This window comes from Anabrus simplex, chromosome 1 (assembly GCF_040414725.1).
Source record: "Anabrus simplex isolate iqAnaSimp1 chromosome 1, ASM4041472v1, whole genome shotgun sequence".
In the NCBI taxonomy this organism is placed as follows: Eukaryota; Metazoa; Arthropoda; class Insecta; order Orthoptera; family Tettigoniidae; genus Anabrus; species Anabrus simplex.
The window spans coordinates 1400512797-1400539434 of record NC_090265.1 but is presented as its reverse complement, the minus strand read 5'-3'; positions in this window follow the sequence as shown (position 1 = coordinate 1400539434).

Sequence of the window (26638 nt, the reverse complement as noted above, 5' to 3'; positions counted from 1 at the left end):
AACTGTGTCTGATTGACAATAAATAACAGTAGAGTTTGTCAGTCATTTTTTGTGAAATCCAGTTCAGAAATACGAGGTCACGTTATGCGAAGATGTTTCATTATTAAAGTATTGTGTGTAATTATGCGTTTTGGATTCTAAGGATTATTATTCCATTCTTTTTGTCATTGAGATTTGTCGTGTTTGAGGCTAGAAGTTTAAGTCTTGTTAAGATATGAGTTGAGGTAGGATTTTGCGAATCAGCTGACTGGAATCTTGTAATGATGCCGGGAGATTCTGTGTGAATCCGAAGAATTTATTTGTATAATGTTTGAGATGAAAATCGTGAGGGGAATCCACGTAAGTGGAAGTTTGGGACGTGTATAATTATTGAATGACATCTTGAAGTAAATCTCTGTGCGTAATCTGTTTGGGCCAGGTATGTCATGTTTGTATTTTTATCAGTGGGGTCGGAGATATCATTCCTTAAAGACCAATTTAAACGTGAATATAGAACATGTGGAACTTATCAAAGCGAAGGCATGGAGGGGTCCTTCGCTTCGCTGATCAGGCAGACCACGGTTCGGAAGATAAAAGTAACTTGCCGGTCCATAGTCAACCTGTTGAAAATCAGACCGTGTTCTTTACAATGTAATTCGTAATTTTGCAAGGAACTAATTGAAATTTCCATCCATGAGTTACGTGTATGTTATTAGATAGCATTCTATAATATTAACTTGTTTAACCGAGATCTGAACGTATATTTGAAACCACGGAAGTTAGACTATAATGAGTGAAGGGTGTCCAAAATATAGTGTTGGTGGTAGTTGTTGATTTATTTCTTGTGGGGTGGACAAACCCTTATTGTAATGGTCATGATTGGATGTGACGTAGTATTTGGCTTATATTTTACGTCGAGTTACTTACGCAGATTTTTTGTACTTAATAATTAGGGTTATCCAAGCGTTAGTAATTGCTAGTGTTAGATTAAACATATCGTGTGATGTCATGAAACAAGATGTAATACTGGAAATATATGATATGTAAATTTGTTCCAACTGCACGATATCAAGCGACAATAAATATTATAAAATATAATTACGTCAGAATTTGAGTAAAGAAACCATTCGTCCGCGGAGATACATTTTGTTGTTAATTAGGATTTATAATATCACTTCAATTTATTAAATTATTAAACTCAGTGGAAACTGTATTTGTGACATAACATAAAGCCAAGTTAATAACTTGAAGATGTATTCTGGAAATCTTAGTTTATTTTGCTGGGAAAGTTCAATTATTAACGTAACGCCTAAGGGGACATGTCCGAATGTAATGGATTTTACTGGCGCAAAGTATTGTGAGCATTGTTGTTGTTGTATTATTTGACTTTGATTGATTGAGCATTAAATGTGCTGGGATTGGTAAAGTGAAAACCTTGGTCATCAACCGATGTAACTTAATTATCATTACCCTTCAGCTTAGAAACTTGGATGGTCGGGGTTCATAAACCTCATTGTCTTAGATTAAGGTCATATGCCATTATAGCATCATTTTCCTTGCGGTCATCATCCACAATGACTTTAAAGTAAATTAGTAGGTTAGATGTCGGTCCATGGCATAATCGCAGGTCACAGCTGTTCAATTAAGCGTCCATGCCGTACAACTACTGTGTGGCACATACCGATTGGACTGCCATAATTATACCAAGAGTCCAGAGTTCGTGTTACGAGGGCTGGACCATCACGAATCGTTATGATGGTACATGTAGCCTCACACGGAAGCCGAATTTAAGAATTTCCAGACTTTCTCTTCTTCACTCTTAACTTGTGACATCGGTTTCTAGTGAAGTGAAGTCAAAGCTTCTCAAACCAGTATACCTCTCCTCTACGTTGCAATTATTGTTGTGTTGATAGGAAAAGATGAGTTTGAAATATAATGTTGATTTCTGAATTTTCCTTATCAAAATATTTTAAATAAACCACAAATTTTCTTGAGTTGATCTTTAAGTAGATAGATTAGGATTACTGAAACCCGCCTTTTACCTCAGTAAGGGACGAAGAACCCGGTAACGACCCAAGAGATAGATATAATGCTAATTGGTGATAGGTAAGGGAGGTAGGTACCCTTTATGGACAACCAAGGGTTCAGTTTTAGCAATTATTCTCAAACTTTTCATCTCTGAGCTCACTCAGCCCTCATCTTCGTACCGTAAGGTCGGCCTGGAGACAGCGTAATGTGAGGTATTTACGTGGGAACTCACATTCCTCGTACAAAGTACCATTATTCGTAACTGCGACATCAGAACGTTATCTCAATTCAGTTTCAATCACAAGAAAGAATACACCTAGTAAGTACTCGAAACGATCTACTCGTTTATGTGCAACTAAATACAGACCTATTTATTGCCAGTGACTCAGAGTTAATTTGAGGTGGAGAATGGTAATCTCTGATAATTATACTGAAAATATAAAAATAAAATAGACTGGGTGAGTGATATGCTATTCAGGTTATCGGATTGTATACATTCCGTAAGTTGAATTTTTCAGTCAAAGGTATCAAGGAAAAGGAAAAAAAAACAATCCTGTAATTTTATACAACTATTGATATCGTGATCATAGCCACAGCCCAGTTTTACGTGATATCCCAACAATGGGGATGTTTGTTGATTTCCAAAAAAATCCCACCTATATTGACATGGAAATTGTACCAAGAGTTGTATATACTAATTAATAAATAGGAGAACAAGTCACGACAAACGTTTTCCACCAAACTATACAAAGATTTTTACGTACAGCACATTTTTATTAAGAAAGAAGTCTTCAGTATCGACTCAATTTAAATCTAAACTTAAAAGCTTTCCAGTCTTAGGAATACACAATTTCAATGCAATAATACACTATAAGATACCTGTAAAAGAAGACAAGGAATAAAATATACGCTATTAAACAAAGAATTTTTTGTTTCGTTCTTAAAGGAACATCATCATATTCTATCAAGCCACATTCAGTATTATTGTAAATATTTATATTTATATTTATTTCTGTCCATAATCTATGAATTTGAAACATGGAAATTCACGAAGCCCTGCTTTGTCACCATTCCAGCATACAATCAATAAAACTCAAATACATTATTCTGTAGGAATATGTAAATACGCCATGCGAACGACATTACTACAGTACGGGACGCTGAGGTTTATTTTCCTTTACACATTAGCATAGGGAAATGATCACAACGAAACTTGTTGTTATGGGCTGGATATCCACATGTCGCTTGGAGGCGTGACCAGCCTTAGGGGAAATAATGGACACGAACAGTATTTTCAGATACGTGGTATTAGAACTAGGCCGCCGATAAGTATCTATACTGGCCGAATTGAACAACGCTAAGTGAGCCTTCTGAAAGTGAATTTTGAGCCTGTCAAACAATACAAACTACGAGAGGAATGTCGGAGAATGCTCGGAACGTTAGTTACTTTGAAATTATCAAAGCAAAAGATGAGACAGAGACAGACAGGCTAATGAATGTGACAAGTTATTTCTTGTCCATGCTCAATGTATTATGCACTACCAAAAAGACATCTTGGCGTAATTCAAATGTAGCTGGATGAAGAACGTCACTTAAACATCATTCAGCCAGACTTGCACGCCTTGGTATGAGACGATGATGGTAATAATTAAGTAGGGAGAGTGTGACAACCGGTATCAGCATATAGCCTAGTTCTCTCAAAAAAGACCAACGGGTAGGCTCAAGGCTTAACGTCTCCATCTGACGAATGAACCACTATCAACAGCGTCGTCATATCCCCTCACTCCATATCAACACTGCGGGAGGTTTATATTTGAATCCGCTATTTGGCACGCAATTTGCCGATTATAAATTATATACTACCATATCTCCAAACCTGACGGCCAATTATCTTTCAATTTCCACCGAAACATTAGCCTACGTAATAATCTGATAATCCGTGCCTCTAGCATACCGGTATAACATTTTCCCCACGAAGAGAGGCTGTTAGTAACCGATCAATTCATTACATTTCACGATTTATGAATTAAGTGGTGAATAGCGTATGTTCGTATATTCACCGAAATTTTGAAAATATGCGAGGCTGAATTGCAGAGAGTGCACCGGAATATAAGTTACTTACAAGCTACAACGTTTGTCTACAGACTGATTGAAATCATGTGCAACGCCTACTGTGACGGGGTAAATTTTATTGTTTTTATACGTGTTTTTCATCAAATTGATGCGTTTCCCAGGTCGTACGGCAACAGTGTGAAGGCGACCACACTCTTGTTTAAAAAAGTGTGGTATGCAAGAAGGCCTACAACCCTTGCGGGAATCCCCTGTAGAATTAAAATAACCAGAATTTCTCAAAGTATCATCAGTTATTTCCGAGTGCTCATCACCTCCAATAAGGAGAAACGTCTTTTCCTCCCAGTAACATTCATCAGTCATTTTTCTTTAAAGTCCCTTCCAACTGTTGATGTAACGTATACATTGGAAAAATCTGTGTTTCAATAACATGACCTGTAAAAACACCAGTGCTCCCTGTATTCATAAACATGGCGCTAGTTTTTGAAACCCACAGTGAAAAGAAATACGTCACAGGAATTAATTTCATATTTGAATACATGAGAAATGTTTTTGTCCTTCAGTGTACGGGAATGAACGTGCCACTGATATTGGGTGCATAGGTTACTATAAACGAACGGGTTCATATGAGTTATAGCCTACTAACTATCCGGTCCAGCTTTGCACGAGAGTAATTATGAAATTAAGACAATAGGTTACTTCCAGTCCGCCTCTGTGGTGTAGTGGTTAGTGTGATTCCCCCTGAGGCCCGGGTTCGATTGCCGGCTCTGCCACGAAATTTGAAAAGAGGTACGAGTTCTGGAACATGGTCCACTCAGCCTCGGGAGGTCAACTGAGTAGAGGTGGGTTCGATTTCCACCTCAGCCAACCTAGAAGTGGTTTTTCGTGGTTTCCCACTCCTCCAGGCAAATGCCGGGATGGCACCTAACTTAAGGCCTTCCTTGTCTATTCCTTTCCGATCTTTCCATCCCCCACCAATGCTCCTGTTCAGCATAGCAGGTGAGGCAGCCTGGGCGAGGTACTGGTCCTTCTCCCCAGTTGTATCCTCCGACCCAATGTCTCCCGCTCCAGGACACTGCCCTTGAGGTGGTAGGGGTGGGATCCCTCGTTGAGTCCGAGGGAAAAACCAACCCTGGAGGATAAGCAGAGAAAGAAAAAAAGAAAGAAAGAAAGAAAGAAAGAAAGAAAGAAAGAAAGAAAGAAAGAAAGAAAGAAAGGATATTTCCAGATAAGGATTTTCGTGTATACGCCATTATTCGTTTTACCTCCAGCAGTGAACACGAAAATATTTCGTTTTGATGTAACACACGAAAGAAGAACATTCTCCACCGAGATCAACTCCAGCCACGGTAAGTGTCTGATCAGGTGATCTGTTTATTGCCATACTAATGCAGACTCTTACAAGAAATTGGACTACCGAGCTCGATAGCTGCAGTCGCTTAAGTGCGGCCAGTATCCAGTAATCGGAAGATAGTGGGTTCGAGCCCCACTGTCGGCAGCCCTGAAGATGGTTTTCCGTGGTTTCCAATTTTCACACCAGGCAAATGCCGGAGCTGTACCTTAATTAAGGCCACGGCCGCTTCCTTCCACTTCCTAGGACTTTCCTACCCCATCGTCGCCATAAGATCTATCTGTGTTGGTGCGACGTAAAGCAAATAACAAGAAATTGGACTCGTTTGAAATCGAAAGACAAATCTGAAGGAAGCATATGAATTTTCGGTATGAAAATCGTTTCTCCTGTGCCACAGCCAGTTAAAATAGCAGATTCAAACGAACTTGTTCTTCACAGTCCTCATTACCACGCGCGTCCTATTGCATAACTTAGGCGAGTGTAGATTAAGAATTTCGAATGAAATTTCCTACGATCTGTATTCGCTTTCCGTCTCGGCATGATGGTTGTCATGAATTTTTACATAGATATCGAAAAGTCGCTGGTAAACTACCGTAACATAAAATGCAACGAAATGTTCGCAGACAGAATTTAGAAAAGCCGAGGTGCATGAAATTAAAAGAAAAACTCGAAATACATACCTCGTAATCCATTTCAACACAACTGTGTATCCCTTGCAAGACAATGTTCACAAACGGAAATTGAAAAAGGCGAGTTGCATCAAATTACCAGAGAAACTCCAAACACATCCCACCCCTCCCAATCTCAACTCCACTGTGTAGCCTGTGGAACGAAATATTCATAGACTGAATGAAGAAAAGCCGAGGTGCATCAAATTACCACGTAAACTCCAAACAGAGTGTGGAACGAAATATTCATAGAAAGAATGCAGAAAAGGCGAGGTGAATCGAATGAATAACGAAACTTGCAATACATTCACTCTTCTCTGAAGGCTAAACATGACCGTTCGCTGATGGCCGAAGCTGTTGATAACTTCGGTGCGAGGCTGGCGCGTACGTTCCGATGTTGGTCATGTACAATCCCTTATTTCAGAAAGGAGATTGCGCGATAAAATGACAACGCCGGTATCTCCGAACGTATTATTGATAAATGTATACTGTAAATGACATGTCAATTTACATTAGTTACCTGACTTGAATAAACAATTTATTTTGATTAGGATTAATTGATAATATTAAAAATTTGTATTCAATTTTGACGGTTTTTTTACTACCAACTGTAACATAAAATCGTTTATAGTTGCTATGAATTAAATACAGTTATATACTGTCTCGGACCTTTTCGTAGAACGTAACATGATGAAAATACTGTGCTATGAATTATAGACAAATATATGCTGTCTCGGACTTTTTGTTTGTGGAACTTAATATGATGAACAATATTCCTATCGTAGTAGTATGGATGCATCTATAACGGTTTATCCAGCGTGAGCTAATTTTTTTTGCATGGACGACAGTTTTTTCTTTAATTTGTTTCACTTGAAGCGTTACATTTCATATTTCAGAATGGAGACTGCGTGGAAAAATGAAAAGGACGATATCTACTACACCGTAGATTGAAATTTCATACTGCATATTACATTTGAATCTACATTAGTTACTTGAGGTGAATAAACAATGTATTTTGATAAGGATATAGTGATTAATTTAGAAAGTGTTTCTAAATTTTATGTTGGTTTTCTCCTGCAAACTGTAACATAAAAATCGTTATAGTGGGCTGTGTGTTAAAGATAGACACGCTGTCGCGGAGTTTTTAGTAGCGAACTTTCTTCTGAACAATTCTCTCCTTCATAATATATTTGTAACGGTTTAGCCACTGTAAGATGGAAAGGTGCATGGACGGTTTTCTATCCTTCGACTTGTTTAACTGAAATCGATACTGTTCGGCTCCCTTCGGTCATAGACGGGTGTTTATACAAGGAAGCCTTTCTCGATTAATGATTTATGGAATGGTGAAAACCACATCAAAATCCATCCAGTGTTTTTGCCGTCACAGATATACAGACAGACAGAATGGAGGACGTTATGTTACATTATGTAGAGATTACATTACAGCAATAGTGGGGCTCCTTGGCTGAATAGTCAGGGTAGTGGCGGCCTCCCCTCGCCCCGCGGGGTCTGTGGCGTCCTTATTGCCACCACTGCATGTACGGTTAATTCCTCTAACTCGGAGACAGGGTTTTTGTGTCCGTCTTGAAACAGAGCGTTATTTACATTCACCATATCACACCACCAAGCAAAGGTGAATACAGCCCTTCATATAGCATTGGAGTCGGGAAGGCCATTCAGTCGTAAAACCGGGCTCAGTCCACATGAAGACCTCCTCTGGACCTACAAAATTGGAAGCAACAGCAGTACAACATTAACGTCTGTGTGGCTATGAAGTCAGATGAGTGGTCTCATGAAGGTCTGCTTTACTGAAAGACGGAAGGGAGATAACACCCTCATGCCCTCACGTAGTGCCACAGCTCTGACCATGCTTCGAATACCAATAGACCGCTGCTGAGGCCAAAGGCCTGCAGTTGACGAGGTGACGCGTGGTCAGTGCCACGAATGTTCTCTTATTTTCTGCAGTGGGATTGATTCCACACCGTCATATACTCTCTTAGCAATTCTCACAATGGTACTATCAAAGAGTTCGTGCCGAAACCTACCTTGTTACTAAAATCATGTTCGTCCTATACGAAGCTGACTTAGCAGAAAATAAATGTGAGTTCTCAATGGAAGGGTCCGAACTTGAATGTCGTACAAAAGCAGTGAGTTAGCGGGAATGGTGGCATCACTAAACGTAGGCCCTACTCCAGCGAGCTACGCGGCGCGTGCTTGACGCAGCATTCGTGCATGTCATCTGCCAGTAATCAGAGCTGCCCAAATTAAACTCAAACATCCCATGTACCGTAGTTATACTACTATGTTTCTGGGGATTCTGGCTTCGATTTATGAACCTCTGGGTTAAAGCACGCAGCTATTTATTTGTAAGTGAGCTTCTTGTAAGACGCAGATGATTAAAGCAACATTTCAATGTAATTTTCGACACGAGCTCATAGATATTTCCCTTTTCAGGTGAGATGAATCGGCCCCGAACAAGATTTGTCTCTGACTGTCGAGAACTGAAGATGGAGCCCCTGCATAAGGGCAGGTTTTCGGTTTTCGTCTTCCTTTTAATCCACGAATGACAGCGTGTATTTGATTAATCTTATAAGTTTTCGCGATATCTATTATCCGTGGCATGAATCATTCATTCAGAACGAATAATCGGATTTCTTCCTGGCATTTGTGCTCTTGATTGAACTCACGTAAGTAGGCGTTATATTGCATAGAGATGAATGAGGAAATCGCAAGGGATTTTGCCCATTAACGTTCGGCCTACGTGCGTTCGGAGGAACGGTAACATTCTGTGTTGAATGGGACAGCAAGCCACAGGGGAATATAACCGTCGTTCTGTCTGATGAAGATTATGGAATTGCGAGCGCTTGATGACTCCCGGTAGAAATCCTGTTCCACCGCATGAGACAGCTTAAACAGCATATACGCAGTAAAAGAGTGTGAATTTGAACCTCATGCTGGCCTGTTAAGGGGACAATTTTTTAACTATTCGAACGTCACTACTATACCAAATTATTTCAGTGTTCTTTACAATTTTGGATTTTTTCAATTATTAACTTTTAAATTACATTTTTCAGCTTTCTTTTACGAATTCATATTCATGCAACTTGTATTACCGGTGCTGACTTAACTGAGACAATAGGTTGGGCGTTTTTGTTGTTGTTATGTAAGCAAGAATGCAAACCTGATTTCGGCTGAGATGGATGGTACAGTGAGTTATAGGAGAATGTAAGTATTGTTTCCCCTCACCAACTACTTTTACGATATTCAGGGCCGCAAATATGCCTCAATCTTGTCCTACATTTCTGTTTCGTTTTAAGAAGTGTTTTACAAACTTTCCAAGCGATTTTAAGACTACTCTAAACGAATTGCAGCAGTATTCAGTTTGCATTTTTTTCCTGCTAATATTTTCTGCACTCTGGTGAGTTCGCGGGAAAGATATGTGACACAATTGACGTAATCCAGTTTTACGGTGGTATGCCCTTCCTGACGCCGACCCTATTGCGTTTTACCGTGGGGTTGGTAGCGTGATGTGTTGTGTATGAGTGAAGTTACACACATTAAGACGAACACAGATATCCAGTCTCCGAGCGAGGAGAATTAACCAGACGCGGAAATTTCTTTACCCGGTCGGGAATCACACCCAAGGACCTTTGAACCAGATTCCTGAATGCCGATCATTTATGTAAGGAGCTGGGCATTTGTAGGAAGCTTATATTTAAGAACTGGACATGTGTTAATATAAAATAAGCGCAGTATCACGCCTTTTTGCTAGCGAAAGCTAGTGTGATTGTATTTACGTCCCACTAATGCTGGAACTGTGTTCCACAGGAAATCTTTTACTTGCCAGTAAATCTACCGACACTAGGCGGAGGTATTTGAGCACCTTCAAATACCACCGGACTGATCCAGGATCGAACCTGCCAAGTTGGGCTCAGAAGGCAAGTGCTCTACCGACTGAGTTACTCAGCCCGGAAAGATCTAGTGTTTACAGTGCACTAGGCCTTTTAGTACGGGCTAGAAATAATATATTACTTTTCTGTCTCAATCTCATCCTTGGCTTTGACAGTAATAGAGTGACTGAGATAGGAAAGATGGTAGTAACATCATTCCTTATGCAGACAGTCACAGTTATGAATGATGTAAAAATGTCGTTCATAGGGTCGATTGATGCGTAAATTTCAGTGAGTTTGGCAGATTTATATATAACAGAAACTTCTGGTTCGGTGTAACATGAGACTACCTCACTCCTCATTTCTCTTGTACGGCTCTTCAGTGACGCCTAGTCCATTTATGACAGTTGTTGGTGGAGTTGTAGAGGATCCGACCAGCCTTTTCATTTTAGGACTATTTTGTAAAGGTGGTTGTAGTGGTGTTGATGATTGCTTGTTAAAGGGCAAAACACTATTATTATCAGCCCTCTGAAATGGAGTATCGCTTTTATTGCCGGGAGTGTCCGAGGACATGTTCGGCTCGCCAGGAGCAGGTGTTTTGATTTGACGCCCGTAGGCAACCTAAGCGTCATGATGAGAATGCAATGATGATGAAGACGACACATACACCCAGTCCCCTTGCCAGCGCAATTAACCAGTGATAGTTAAAATTCCCGAACATGCAGGGAATCGAACCCGGTCCCCCTATGACCAAACGCTACCACGCTAACCACTTAACCATTGAGCCGGATATTAGAGCTCTAATTTTAGGGTATGAGAGTTGGTGGTGGTGATTATTGCTTTAAGAGGAAGTACAACTAGGCAACCATCGACTACAACATATGTGGAAGTCTAAAGTATGTAACCTCAATTCTTATAGAATCAATATCCGTTTAGTGTAATGAATACCTATGCCGAAGAAAATCAGCATTATTACATAATTTCATACCAAGAAGACAAATGATATAGAATGTCTAAAAAACAGGTAACTGCACAAGAATTTTCTCAAGCCAAGGTGTACTGTATACTGTAAATCAATTATTACTTGTCGGGAAAGGTAACTGAAAGTTTCCCTTGTTGGACTTAAACATCCATGGGTTTAGCTCAGTTTTTTTTTTTTATTTTATTTTTTTATTTTATAGATATAGGCCTAGTTGTTTGGTAGCGTTCTCCTTATTGGAAACTAGATGGCGTATCGGTCGTTGATGGAGAAATCAATTCGCTGGAGCAGGCGCTCCATGTTAGTTCAATAAACGATCACACCAAAAACACACAATGAAACCAATTTTCGCTTTGCGAAAATCAAATGATCATACATTTCTCGTATCCACCACCGGCTGCTAATGTCAGATAACCAGCAGCCGTAAAACATAGCCTGCACGGTTACTAGGTAACACTGTCTTGCCATCCATCCATATCTTAAATCACAGCCTGCACAGTTGCTAAAGTTACGCATCTGTCACACTACGTTCCGTAACGCAAACATTCATATGACTCCCAGCCATAAGAGCCAAAACCTTCGGGAGGCTTGTGCAGCTTGAAGTGACCATACGCGACGATCCAGAAGACCGGAATGACTCAGACATACAGGCGGACTGATAGGTAGATGAGCCTAATGGTGCCCACTCTTTTGCTTCCTGGTACGCCTCGTGCAACGGTAATATACATGGATACGATGCTTTTGGAAAGGATCAAAATATACAGAAGATAATCTAGTTGATGGAAAATAAAGTTTCTTGTAGTTTCAGTATTGCCTATTCAAAATATAGTTGCATGTGGGTGAGACGGCACTAGTGTTTGTTTATTGAAGTTAGTAGAGAACAATGGGGCGAACAGTAGACACGTCAGTAGACCGAGTACAGCAGTCTCGCATTACGAACAGAGCAACATGAATCTTACTGAAGAATTTGTGACTTGCAATAAACAATACGCTACATGTACTAAAGTGCGCCCGTTCCAGGTAAAGACTGCACTGCTCGAGACCTACTGTGAGGACTAAAAGCTTTTGTATATTAGCCACTAATTGCAGAACTGTTGCCGTTCCCAAGCATAATTTGTGTGTGTCTGTGAGTGTGTGTGTACTAACTGGATCATCATAAATTACAATAGAACAGTAGAACAGACAGTGTCTAATTCGTAACAGTGAGTTAATGTGTAATAAATGTATTTACGACTTTTCCCCAAAGTTGAACATTATTTTATCAAACCTTTGAATATTGATATGTTGTATCATGGACATTTAAATTTAAGTGAGCTTTTAACAACTAAAACCAAAACCCCAAACCCCATGGCACTACAGCCCTTCAAGGACCTTGGCCTACCAAGCGACCGCTGCTCAGCCCAAAGGCCTGCAGATTACGAGGTGTCATGTGGTCAGCACGACTAATCGTCTTGACCGTTATTCTTGGCTTTCTAGACCGGGGCCTCTATGTCACCGTCAGATAGCTCCTCAATTCTTATCACGTAGGTTAAGTGGACCTCGAACCAGCCCTCAGATCCAGGTAAAAATCCCTGACCTGGCCGGGAATCGAACCCGGGGCTTCCGGGTAAGACGCAGGCAGGCTACCCCTACAACACGGGGTGTAATTCTAGACTTTTTAATTAGGACATTTTTAGAAAATGGGTGACGTCCATAGGTGGACGTTGTCAAACGGTAGAGATTTTCGTATAGTAAACCGTTTGAAATTGGATCGTATCAGGGATACCCCTTTTAAAGTATTTTATCAGTAGCTTACATACGGAGACTGTAATTTAGATATTTCTTCTTATCTTAATCTGTTTACCCTCCAGGGTTGGCTTTTCCCTCGGACTCAGCGAGGGATCCCACCTCTACCGCCTCAAGGGCAGTGTCCTGGAGCTTCAGACGTTGGGTTGGGGATACAACTGGGGAGAATGACCAGTACCTCGCCCAGGCGGCCTCACCTGCTATGCTGAACAGGGGCCTTGTAGAGGGATGGGGAGATTGGATGGGACAGGCAAGGAAGAGGGAAGGAAGCGGCCGTCTCCTTAAGTGAGGTACCATCCCGGCATTTGCCTGGAGGAGAAGTGGGAAACCACGGAAAACCACTTCCAGGATGGCTGATGTGGGAATCGAACCCACCTCTACTCATTTGACCTCCCGAGGCTGAGTGGACCCCGTTCCAGCCCTCGTACCACTTTTCAAATTTCGAGGCAGAGCCGGGAATCGAACCCGGACCTCCGGGGGTGGCAGCTAATCACGCTAACCACTACACCACAGAGGCGGCAATTTAGATATTTACATATTTATATTTCTGCCAGTTTTTTCTGGAAATTTGTGGTGATTCGGAATATTGAAAAGATGCTCTTAATTTTTAGAAATATATACAGTACGCTATCTCTCTCTCTCTCTCTCTCTCTCTCTCTCTCCCCTCTAGCTATCTATATCTCCACCTATCTAGCTATGTATCTATATAATTGCGATTATGCTAAGAAATTAAGGAAGGTATTGATGACGTTCTGTTTATCCTTGTATTCCTCTCTTCCTCTCAATCCCCTTTCCTTTAACACGAATCACAAAATTAGCAGCTGAGATTCTAAGATGAGTTTTTGTTACATTCCGCCTTAACATCAGTCCTTACTAGTGCAACCGATTTCGTAGTAGAAACTGACACATTCACTTTGGTGATCTTCTGGAGATACTAATATAAGGAGGTGGCTGTAGCAGAGGGAAGTTTGCGTGCAGAAAGCGAGAAGTACTGGACCTCTCTACGCATTAATTCGTGTGTGTGTGGGGGGGGAGCACATTCTCATCCGTTGTCTGTCAACAACTACTTGCGCAAATTTGATATTTTTTCAAACTCCCGACACATCACTTTGCTTAATTGTGACAAGAGCAGAGACATCCATTCAGCGGAATCCTTCTCGTAACAGAATTAAAATTTCAGTGCGGTTCGTAGTAGAAATGCCATGTTCACTTAAGTCCTACATACGCTGCCTATGTAGTAGTCACTGTATAACTGATGCTAAATTGATGGACATGACATATACCTTCTAGCGGACAAATACCGAATCTGATCTCTAATTACATTCATTCCTGAGCCTTTGAAACAGGCCTACAGAGCATAAGCGTGTTTGAAGTACCGTGCGATATCGTAAATCCTGTAGTTTCTGCAGTACTCTGCAAGTGATCCTATTGTCTGGGTGTGTTAAAGCTCAACGGTTGCCGCACACTTCCCACAAAGAGGAGGGTACACTGGCGTGAGCGTATTAACAGTGAACTGTTTGCATGATGCTGTTTGTATCAGCCGAATTTATCAGGGCAGGTTGTGTAGGGGACTAGGAGACTTGATAAGGATGAGAGAAACAGAGGAAGATGAATTAGCCGATCGTTATACTCATGTAGAAGTAGGAAGACGAGAGGTGATTCTGTAAGCTAGATGTATAGTATTATGGATAGCATTAAAATCTGAGTGTTTAGAAACTTGACACGAACATATTTACCCATAAAAAACCACGGCTCAACGGCCCCGAAGGTCCCTGTCCTACCAATCGACCGCTGTTCAGCCCGAAGGCCTGCAGATTACGAGGTGCTGTGTGGTCAATTACATCAATTTAAATGTAAAAAACTTCTCTTTCAATACATTGTAATTTATTCCATCTACAAAGATGATATACTTACATCAAAATCTTTATTAACCACCGTCAAAACGGAACGAAATTTACACGGTGCAATGCTGTGTGGTCAGCATGACAAATCCTTTCGGCCATTGTTCTTGGCTTTCTAGACCGCAGCCACTACCTCAAAGTCAGATACCTCCTCAATTGTAATCACATAGGCTGATTGGATCTCGGACCAGCCATCATATCCAGAAATATATCCCTGACCTGGCCTGGAATCGAACCGAGGGACTCCGGGTAAGAGACAGGCACGCTAACCCTGTACTTAGGGACCGACAAAATATGTAGGTATCATTTTCAAATGAAATATATTTATTTAAGCACATGCCAATATAAATTCTAAGTCATTATTTAAATGTTAAATGGAGTTTTCACTTAAGAAACCAAAGTATAGAATATATTACATAATAAGAAAAACCTGTCGTTCGCCAGTTGCTACAGTTATATGTTTTAGCTGGTAATAAGTTAAATTTGTCGCATAATATCCATATTTAATTTTAACTCAAACACGACCAGGAACTTCCACTGTCATATTTAACGAAAATATTCCGAAGAATAAATCTCACGAATGTTGTAACTTTTATTGCTCAACAAGTAAACCACTGAAGGCACCACCAACTTACACGTGAATAATGTTAAGAACAAAGTTTGTTATGATTACAACCGGAGTGGGAGGATAAGCATCTCCTTTCCAAATGAATGAATCTCGGTGGCGAGAAAGTACACACAGTTTAGTTACTCCGAGATTAGCGAGTTTAATTCATTGAACTCACCCTACGTTCGTAATTATAATCCGACCAACAATGAATCAAATCATTTCTCATGCTACACTGAACGCATTCACTTTTTCCAACTTGTTCCTCTACAATTTCCGCTCCAGTGGATCATGCTTTGGAATACGCCTGAATGTAATCACAGCAAAATCTAAATTAACTGCCCAAATACAGGATATCCCCATTTAATATAGTCCCAAAAGTGGAGTATCTAAGTACCGAGAATTCCCAACGTGTGAAAATCAATATCACTTTCTATAGGTTGTCATTAACTTTTGTTCATTCAAGAGTCTAACAATAATGTTTTGGTGCTCAAAGTGTATTATTTCTCTTAAATGTTTAATGTGTGTGAGTTAACATGCGACTCATATGTATGTTAGGCTGAAACTAAACGATTTGAAGATAATCCACGGAAAAATTCTCTATTGTGAAGTTCTCAACTAGTGAAACAAACAATTTATAGGTAAATTTCAGGATTGTGAAAGTATCATAAGTAAGAAATATATCTTTAAGTTCATCAGTTTGGCGAACACAAGATACAAATTTATGAAACACAAGTACAGATTTGAGGAGGTGTAATTCCATACTAATGAACTTGTATCTTGTGTTCGAAGGCCTGGAGAACTTAAAGTGTGTATTAACCAAGTCGACAATGATAAATATGGCTTCAACATTAACAAAGAAAACACGCAAGGAAAACAAGAAGGGACACTGGAAATGTACAGTCATTTTTACACAGAAACTTAGAACCATTCCTCTGCAAACATTGTTAGGTGTATTGCAAAGTAGAACATCTCTTTATTCAAAGCATATATCTAAGGAAACGTTGAAAATCAAACTGTGAGAAATTCTAAACTGATAGGAAAAATGGACGAACTATTTCAGCGTCTCCCTCCTTATAACTTATTTGATATTGCGAAGGCTGTTTTTTGTTTCAAACTATGATGGGCTATAAAAAATATACATTGACATAACGAAATGACTTTATCACTAAGAGATTAGTAGTTTCCACACTTAATTTTCCACATAATTATCCCAAAATGATTTAGGAATTTGTCGTATTGTAACACCAGTTTTCTGATGCCCTCTCCAAAAAGGCCTGCCGCCAGTGAGGCAATGTGCGCCTCGACAGCCCCTGCTCCTTACAGTCAACCAACAAGTTACCTTTATTATCCCCAAAAACGGCAGCCATGATTTCGTGTTCCTCAGTGTCAGTTTAAACTTTCTTGGCTTGTTTGGAGAAGAAGGATGCATCCACTGTTTAGACTGTTCTTTGGTTTCTGCAGTGTCGTAGTGGATCCAAGTTTCCTCGCCAGTAACGACAGACTTTAAAAACTCTTCCTCCTCACTACGGTAACGCGTAAGAAATATTACGTCAGTCAACATTGTTGGGCCCCAACGTGAACTAAGTTTCTAGTATCCTAAGTGTTTAGTCACTTTGTGTACAGAGAAGACCTTGAAATGTCCGGGAGAGCTGTAGAAAGTTTACTGATCGTAAACCTACATTTGTGGCGTACAAACGTAGAAATTCAGAAGCCTGTCGAGACGCACATTACCTCACAGGTGGCAGGCATCTTTGCAGAGGGTATTAGAAAGCTGGTGATACGATACGAAAAAGTGCCTAAATCATTTTGACGATTATGTGGAAATTAAGCAGGAAAACTATTAAACTTTTAGTGATAAAATTATTTTGTTATGTCAATGCGTTTTTATTTTTTATAGCCCATCGGTGTTTGTAAAAACCAGCCCTCGTATTAAGATACTTTGTAAAATTGTAATGATGTACTGCAGTATGATTACCATTTTCAGAGATGCTGAGTAATCGCAGGAAACCTTCTGGAAACCTCTTACATGCAGGTAAATTTACCAACTAGAGAGAGTCGTATTTGAGCACCTTCAAAAACCTCCGTGCTTGGGGATGAGGTGGGATCAAGCAGGCCACCTTGGGCTCAGAAATACATAGCTACTGTACATCATCTGAGCTAGTCAGGCTGGTGATATGACATTTGTTTAAGAACGGCGCGTGGCCAGTTAATGTACCTTTCCTCCTGGTACAACGCAACTACATTGGCGAGCTTCGTTATATGGCCTATGGTAACCAGTTAGATGGTGGCATCTGTAGCCGAGAACTGGTGGTTTCGGAGTCGAAGAAACGGACAAATGTAGTCTACTCCAATGCAATATACCACTCACGTGGAATAAATGTTACGTAAACAAGCAGATTACACATCAAATAAAGCAGTAATATAGAACAGCTTACGCTTTTCGACGCCGGAGTTGCGATCGTAAGAGAAGTTTCTCTAGAAAGTACACAGTGGTCCAATTTTGTTTGATAACCTAACGTTTCACCGGATACCGTGCCAGTATTTTCAAGCATTCTACCTCCCTCAAAGTGCGTGAATGTTTTGACACTCCAAATCAAATTGAACCACATACTACAAACTTGGAAAACTTCTATTAAAAGGCAAAAATGTTCTAGGAAAATTGGGTAATAGTTGAATTTTTCCTTCAAAATGTTGATAACTTATCTCAAGGAAATGTTAATTTGTAGATGGTAAATCACCGAAACGACTGGAGAGACAGCGTGGCTTATGACAGCGGGAAAAGTTTAAAGGAATGGAGATTGTTATCAGTGGGATATTGTGTAGAAAGAGTATTGACTGGAGGATGATTGGTGAATTAAATGAGACTATGGAGTAGGTATGTGGGAAGTTGTAAGTGAGATCTGTAGATCCTAATGGGTGCGTTGTAAATCATGATCTATGCTCCAATGGCTTTCGCTTGAACCGCAACGGTACGTATAAGTTAGGGGGTTTATTTGTAAGAGTTATATTAGGTACATTCAGGGAAACGGGGTGGCTGAGGGAGCGGTGATGAGAATGTAGGGAGGCGAAATTCCAGTAAAGGTGACATAGGCCTAAAGTTGTTAGTGTTAAACTGGAGAACTATTGTAATGAAAGGAAAATCATTAATTTAATAGATATATATATTTAAAGGATATTGTAATAGGAGTTGAATCATGGCAAAATTGTTATATTATGGATGCGGAATTTTTCTCACGGAACTGGAGTATTTATCGTAGATAAAGGATGGGAACGGCTGGAGGGGAAGTATTAATGCTGATGAACGAGGTTCTTGTAAGCTACGAAAACGAGGATGAGAAGCACAAAATTCTAGGCGTAATGCTCAGCCCTAAACATATCAGACAACGCGATACTTTTCAGGTGTACAGAACTGAAAGTGTGGCACTGACGCTGATGCTGAATGATTTGATAAGAAAATGATCTTTGTGAGTAATGACACACAAAATAATGTTATTGTAGCGGGTGATCTCAATTTACCAAGTGTTTACAGGGAAGGTAATGTGAATGACGGAAAGCGTGACCAGAAAATTGTAAGTTAATCTGAATCAGCTGATTCAGAAACTGAGGGAACCAACTAGAGGGAAGAATATTCTAGACGTGCTGGTGATAGAACCAGATATAATAATAATAATAATAATAATAATAATAATAATAATAATAATAATAATAATAATAATAATAATAATAATAATAATAATTGTACCGGGCGGTACACCTCCACGCCGCTTATTTAAACCTTGCGCCAGTTGAAACTCCCCTACTGGGAGAAGTCTGAACTTGGTCTTATGTGTTAATTTTCAAGTTACCCTGAAGATGCCACTACTTGGAAATTTTGAAGTTTCTGAACTGTGTTGTTTTCGATGTATTTTTGTTTTGCTTGTAGTAAGAAGTGTGAACATTCTCTTCTAGAGGACACTACTGAAGAACTACAACGGTGCACCCTAGTGCGAAGTGAAAGAACTGTTTTTGTTGAGAAAATTTAATTTCAAAAGTTTGTTCTTTGCTAAATTTCTTTTAGTCATTGTTTAAGTTGGCAATATTAACCCTTTCTTTCCCTTTTGTTTTGAATTTAGCCAATCCCGAATTTCTCGAATTAATTTTCAACCAATAATATGTTTCTTCCTCGTATTGTGTAGGGGGTTTCTTGGTGAACCAATAAAATCCTTGTGGGAGGGTGTTCTCATTCCAAAAACGCCTCGAACTTTCCGCGAGAGTATATAAACTGCTGATTTTCGAGTCTCGAGGCCACTTCAGTACCATCTTTCAGTGTGTAAAGTACATAGCAGGGGGCGGGAAGCGCCTCTTTCTTCGGGGAGCAGTTCTACTCCAAGGTAATGGCCTTTTAATAACTTCTTTTCTTGCTAGCTCAGCAGTTTAACTCTCGGGGCGGGTCCGAAGCGTTTCTACCATGTAACCTTTTCCTAAAATGTAACTACTCTTAGCATCTATTATCTTTTAAAGCTACATATTGGGATAGAGATTGCTTAACCCTCTCGATCTCCCATTCATCTTGTTCTGCGGTGAACTTATTTTTCTCAACCGATTCTTCCGTAACAGTAATGTAAATTGTTTCTTTCTTAAGTCACCTCTTTAGTATGGGATTAGCCCTTGCATTTACGGCCTAGTGCCAAGTAGGTTTTAAACAGTGTATTAGGAGTGCAGATCGCCTCCTCTCCATTGTTATTTTAGAGGTCAAGTAATTAACCTTTTTCTCACTTAATAGACCTCAGTAGGTTCGGTATGTTACCCCTGTGTATATGTCCTTAGAGGACAACTTGAAGGTGGAGTTTGGTGTGGCCTTTGATTGGCTTAAAGTTGAGAGCGAGTGGCTCTTTTTCGAAAATTGAGTGTTGTATGCCTCGAGGAGGCTTTACTGTGTAATTTGGAGCAAGTGCTCCTGGGCTTGATTGGGGTCTTCTGCCCCTTTGTTGAATTCGGTAAATCGTAATGCTGGGCTAATTGCTCAGAATTGTGTGTCTGGCTCTCGGAGCCCAAATCCTGTAATTGTACATTCTCGATTAGTGGTTTTGCTACTCTGTACCTGCCATTATTTTTATTTCTTGTTTTTTGCTAAGAAAATATAACCTTGTTAAATTTTACATTAACTTTAATTTCGTAGTTTGAGACCCGTTCACACCCGCACCTTCTTTCACCTCTACCTACCAGAAAAACACGGTAACAAGTGGTAGCAGAGCGTGGTTGAATGGGTCTCAATTTAGCCCCTTTTGATGGCTAAACATTGTTTTGATTCGAACTCTAACAATTTTCTCTGTTGCTGGAATTTTTTTTTTGATTTTTTCTGTTTCAAAATTGTTCTGTCATCATGCCCGGCCCTCGCGATGTTCTCCATCTTAACTATTTGCGCAAGGAGGAGTTGATCTATGAATTAACTATTAGAAATGTGCAATCTGGAGGCACGGTTGCAGTAGACACAAACAAGCTTAGAGAGTCCCTTGATTTGCCCATTTCCATCCCCACTTTGGGAGACAAAGAAATTGACGACTCTCTTTCCACGATCATCGAGAATATTACTGGGCTAGCATCTGTAGTTAGTTTTTTTTTTGACGAGAATGATCCTTCTCCTAATCAAATTAAGCGTGTGCAAGCCAGGCTATTTCATTTTTCAAATAGAGTTAACGATCTGTTGTCTCTAAAGTTGAATGACGTTCAGAGGAAGGAAGCTAGTACGGTGCTTGAAAATATTTCTGAATTATCTAGTAAGGTCACTCAATTGTTAACTGGGGAAGTTCCTCCCAAAACTGATCTACCCGCTACGGTGAATGTAGGTAGCGAGGAAGAGCCTCCTAAGGGAGAAGTTAATAGGATAACCGTTGGAGCTCAAACGATCTCTGCCCCATTGGACAACGAGTCTGAACGCCGTGCACCGTTGAATAATGTACGTTCTGAATTAACTTCTTTGCCACTGAAACCTTTACCTACTATGTCACCTGGGTTCAGCAGCTTGCCTCATCCATTGGCAATGTTGCTCAGAGGTATCTCGAAGTTTTCGGATAACACTACCAATGAAGTTATTTCTTTCTTAAGGTTTTTAGTTGAATTTCGGGATCATGCCTTGTTTTTTCTCTTTCTCCATGTCAGATTTTGCAAATCATCTATCCCTATGCAATAGGTATTCTCTCAGACCAAATAGTAAGGGCCATTGCCGAGCAATCATCTACTGAAGACTTCCACGCCCACTTGCTAGCTAACTTCATCCCGGCTAGGGCAAGGTCATCTCTGATTCAGAAGTACTATTATCGAGTACAGAGATTGGATGAAAATCTGGCTGATTTCATACAAGACATTAAGTTTTATACTAGGGTTTTTGCTCTTCATTTTCTTGAAGATCAGATTGTACAGGCTATTGTAGAAGGAATTTCACCATCCTATAGGTCATATTTGTGTTTCGCGGCGTGCCCGCAAACCTTCTCTGAACTTGAAGCATTGGCCGTCTCAGCGGAAGGAGTTAGATATGCCGATTCCTTGCGTGTCGCGAAAGAACCCCCTCCTTCGTTTAGTAATACTCGGCCTCCACCTCGCCGACCAGTCACACCCCGTAAATGTTATGCTTGCGGGTCGCCTGACCATCTTCGGAACAAGTGTCCATTGATCAAGTCTAGTAGGGCAAATAATGGAGCTGGTTCATCACAAGGCTGTTTTAAATGTGGGGCTTTCTCACATATCGCCAAGAATTGCCCAAACTCAAATAGCACCCCCTCCTGCTCAACTTCAGGTGCAACTTCCAACAACAATCAAAAGTGACTAGTGGCTTCGGCTGAGTGGACTAATCCCTCTTCCTGAGGCTCAGCCCCTGGTAAAGAGGTCGAAAATTCAGGGAACGTTCTATCTTCAAATTCATCTTTTGAATGCCCCAAAGAATGTCTTAGGATTGCGGCGGATAACCCCGCACCGGTTCCTTTTCTTACAATTGAGTGAAATAATGAACCAATAACAGCTTTATTAGATTCAGGCAGTGTTTGTTCAATTATTTCGGATCAATGGTATTCAAAATTGAAATCTGTTTGTAAACTACCTGACTATGGTTCATCTACTGTTCAATATGTTTCGGCTAATTCATCTCCATTAGAAATTCTCGGTTCTGTAAATGTCAAAATTCGTATTTTTAAATTTACATGGAAAATCAAATTGTTTGTGGCTAAGCACTTGTCTTGCCCCATCATATTGGGAGCCGACTTTATTTCTCACACTGGTCTTGTGCTCGATCTTCAGAGTAGGTCGTGCACTTTCAAATTTGCTTCCAATTGTAAAATCCCCTTATTAAAATGTAATTCTGCATCATGTTCATCTATTTCGCCTACCCAGGATGAAATGTTGTTAGACCTTAGACATTTACCTGAGGAGCAGGCTGATAGTATTCGTAAGTTGTGTCAGTCGTTTCCAGAGGTGTTCTCTGATACTCTTGGTGTTACTGACCTTATCGAATACAAAATTGAGGTCACGGATTCGATTCCTGTCCGTTTTCCACCTTATAGGCTATCTCCACCTAAAATGAAGGCTCTGAAAGAAATCATCGATCAGATGTTGAAGGATGGTATTATTAGGCCCTCTAAGTCGGCGTATTCTTCGCCTATTTTTCTAGTCCCGAAACCCCAAGGGGGCTTCAGGCCTGTCATTGATTATAGGGCTCTCAATCGGAAGGTAGTGTTACAATCTGTGCCCCTTCCTGACCTTCATTCTTGTTTTTCATGGTTCCGTAAGGCCAAGTTCTTCACCATCTTGGATTTGAATCAGGCCTACAATCAAATTCCCCTAGCGGAAGAGTCTAAACATCTTACAGCGTTTGCCACGGATTGGAATTTGTATTAATACAACCGCGTGCCTTTCGGGCTCCCCACGGGAGCAGCTGTACTCACTAGGCTGCTAGATAGGGTCTTCTCTGACATCAAATTTGAGTACTTGTATCACTACTTGGATGATGTCGTCGTATTTTCGGAGACCTTTGAAGAACATCTAGATCATCTGCGAGTAGTTCTCAATCGCCTTCGTAAGGCTGGGTTAACTGTCAAGTTGTCCAAGGTTGCCTTTGCTAAGCCCTCTATGTCATTCCTAGGGCATATTTTGTCACCTGATGGTATTGCCGTCGATCATTGTAGAACACAGGCCATCCGTGATTTTAAACCTCCCAAGGACATTAAAGGTATCGCCAGGTTCATTGGTATGGTGAATTTCTTCAGGAAGTTTATTCCTAACTTCGCTAATAGAGCGGCGCCCTTAAACCTTCTTCGTAGGAAAGGCATCAAATTCGAGTGGGGACCTTCTCAACAAGCCGCTTTTGAAGATCTTAAATTAGCTCTCTGTAATGCCCCTGTCCTTGCTATGCCTGATTTCTCAAAGAAATTCATCGTCCAAACTGACGCGTCGTCGTCAGCAGTAGCTGCAGTCCTTCTTCAAGAGACTGAACTAGGGAGGCGACCCATCGCCTATGCATCTAGGACTCTATCGGCTCAAGAAGCAAAGTACTCCATATATGAGCTCGAAGGTTTGGCAGTCTTATTTGCCTTAGAAAAATTCCGTCTCTATCTGGAACATGTCAAATTCGACCTGGAGACAGATAATCAAGCCTTAAGCTGGGTCTTAGGTAGGCCGCGTCGTACTGGTCGTATAGCCCGTTGGGCCATCCGAATCTCTGCCTTCCAATTCGATGTCAGGCATATCAGAGGTACCGAAAATGTTGTCGCTGATGGACTCAGCCGTATGTTTTCCAACGACGTTGAGAACCATGAACCGGTCGATAGTTCATCTCCTCCCGAGTCCATGCTATCTGATGTTAATGCCATCTTAACAGATGCTCCCATGCTCTTTAGGGATATCGAGAAATACCAACGTGAAGATCCGACGCTGGCTCCGATAATGGAAACCCTTTCTTCTGGGGAACATGTCGTCCCTTATGTTTTGAGGAATGGTGTTTTATGTTGCCCTTCGAGGGATGATAAGATGATGAAGGTTGTCGTTCCAGCTGTTCTTGTACCTATGATCTTCAAGTACTATCATGAGACCCCATTAGGAGGGCATCTAGGCATATTTAAAACTCGTTAGAAGATTCGTGAAATGTTCATCTGGAAGGGGATGGACGGTGAAATCCGTGAACTAGTAAAGGCTTGTAAATCCTGTTTGCTTAGTAAACCAACCATGTCCACCGAGGTAGGCCTTTTGTCTTCTCATCAAGCGTCGCGCCCCATGGAACGCCTGTATATTGATTATGTAGGACCCTTCCCCCAGTCGAAGGGAAATGCCAACAAGTTCATCTTTGTATGCGTAGATGGTTTTACAAGATTTTTATGGTTATTTCCGAATAAGCTGGCTACCGCTCAGTCCACCATTATTTGTCTAAATTCTATCTTTGCTTCTTTTGGTCCGTGTCAATATATTGTATCTGATAATGCTAAGGCTTTCACATCTAATTTATTTCGTAAATTCTGCTTTGACCTATCCATATCTCATGTGACGACTTCTGCTTATTACCCTCAACCATCTCTGGCTGAACGGTTTAATCGTAATCTCAGGTCCGCGCTTATTGCCTATCATCATGAAGATCATTCTAGATGGGACACGTCCTTGCATTGGTTAGCTTTTGCTTTGAATTCGGCGGTTCATGAATCACATAAATTTACTCCAGCGTCTTTGATGTTCAAGTTTGTTCCCAACACGCCGCTCTCTAACCTCTGGTCTCTGAGTGACATTCTACCCGAGACAATAGACCCGGACAATATTAAAGATCTTTGGAAGAAGGCTAAAGCCAATCTTAAAGTGTCTCATGAAACGATTAGGGAAAGATATGATCGTGGACGGAGACCCACCAATTTGAAGGTAGATGACCAGGTGATGGTCAAGAACTTTGTTCCCGCGGGCAAGCTTGCCCCCCAGATTTCATGGGCCGTGTATCATTCCCGATTTTCTTACGCCGGTTACGTTGTTATTAAGTAATCCAGCCACCGAGAGACTATTTAGGGTTCACCTGTCACAGGTGAAACCGGTGCAATTTCTGTGTTAACTTGCTTCATATTATTTTGAAAGAAATAGGAAGGTTATATTTTTTTTGTCTGAGAGGTTTCACTTTTAGGCCTTCTGCCCTTTCTGTAATTTCTTTTTAATATTTAAGCATTTATTGTAAACCCTCCCCGCACAGTTAAACTGCCATCCTGTCCTTGCCACGGCCATTACCACGCTCCCGTCTCCTGCTCCACTACACACAGTGGCTTGCTTATATAAAATGCCATGGATATCTGCACGCCGCTGGCCCCTCAACCTCTCCACAAAGCCTGTGCCCTCAAAAAAAAAGATGATGGTCCAACAAAATTCTGCCGCCTAGCTTTAATGTTTCAGTGCCCCCGCAGCCGCGTGGCGCTGTACCGCTTCTGGAATAGAGGAAGGGCCCCCTCTCCTCCAGCGAGGTCGACCAGCGTACGGCGAGCTGGAGCCCTCCTCCCGGCCAAGGCTGATGTCCGGCGCACGACCTGCTACTTGCCCGCAGCCCGTATATGTTCACCGCGGGCGCGGCGTGCTTCAACACCACTGCTCCCCTCATGGTGCGGGCGAGCGGTATCTCAGGGTACTTGAGGGGTCCGAGCGGCCGCCTTTGGACGCAAGCTGCAACGGCCGGTCTGGCCATCCAACTTCTACAAACATAAAGACATTACTTCAGCAGTTACTACGAGAATTTTTGAAACTGGATCAAATCAAATTTTCACTATTTTGATAAATGCTTCTGCAATTAATCTCCATAGCAACATCATAACTTGGACCTTGTTTTCAAACAAAAGTTTATGTTCTTCTGTGTTACCCCCTTGGAGGAACTTTTGGAGGGGGGAGGTTTGTACCGGGCGGTACACCTCCACGCCGCTTATTTAAACCTTGCGCCAGTTGAAACTCCCCTACTGGGAGAAGTCTGAACTTGGTCTTATGTGTTAATTTCCAAGTTACCCTGAAGATGCCACTACTTGGAAATTTTGAAGTTTCTGAACTGTGTTGTTTTCGATGTATTTTTGTTTTGCTTGTAGTAAGAAGTGTGAACATTCTCTTCTAGAGGACACTACTGAAGAACTACAACGGTGCACCCTAGTGCGAAGTGAAAGAACTGTTTTTGTTGAGAAAATTTAATTTCAAATGTTTGTTCTTTTCTAAATTTCTTTCAGTCATTGTTTAAGTTGGCAATATTAACCCTTTCTTTCCCTTTTGTTTTGAATTTAGCCAATCCCGAATTTCTCGAATTAATTTTCAACCTATAATATGTTTCTTCCTCGTATTGTGTAGGGGGTTTCTTGGTGAACCAATAAAATCCTTGTGGGAGGGTGTTCTCATTCCAAAAACGCCTCGAACT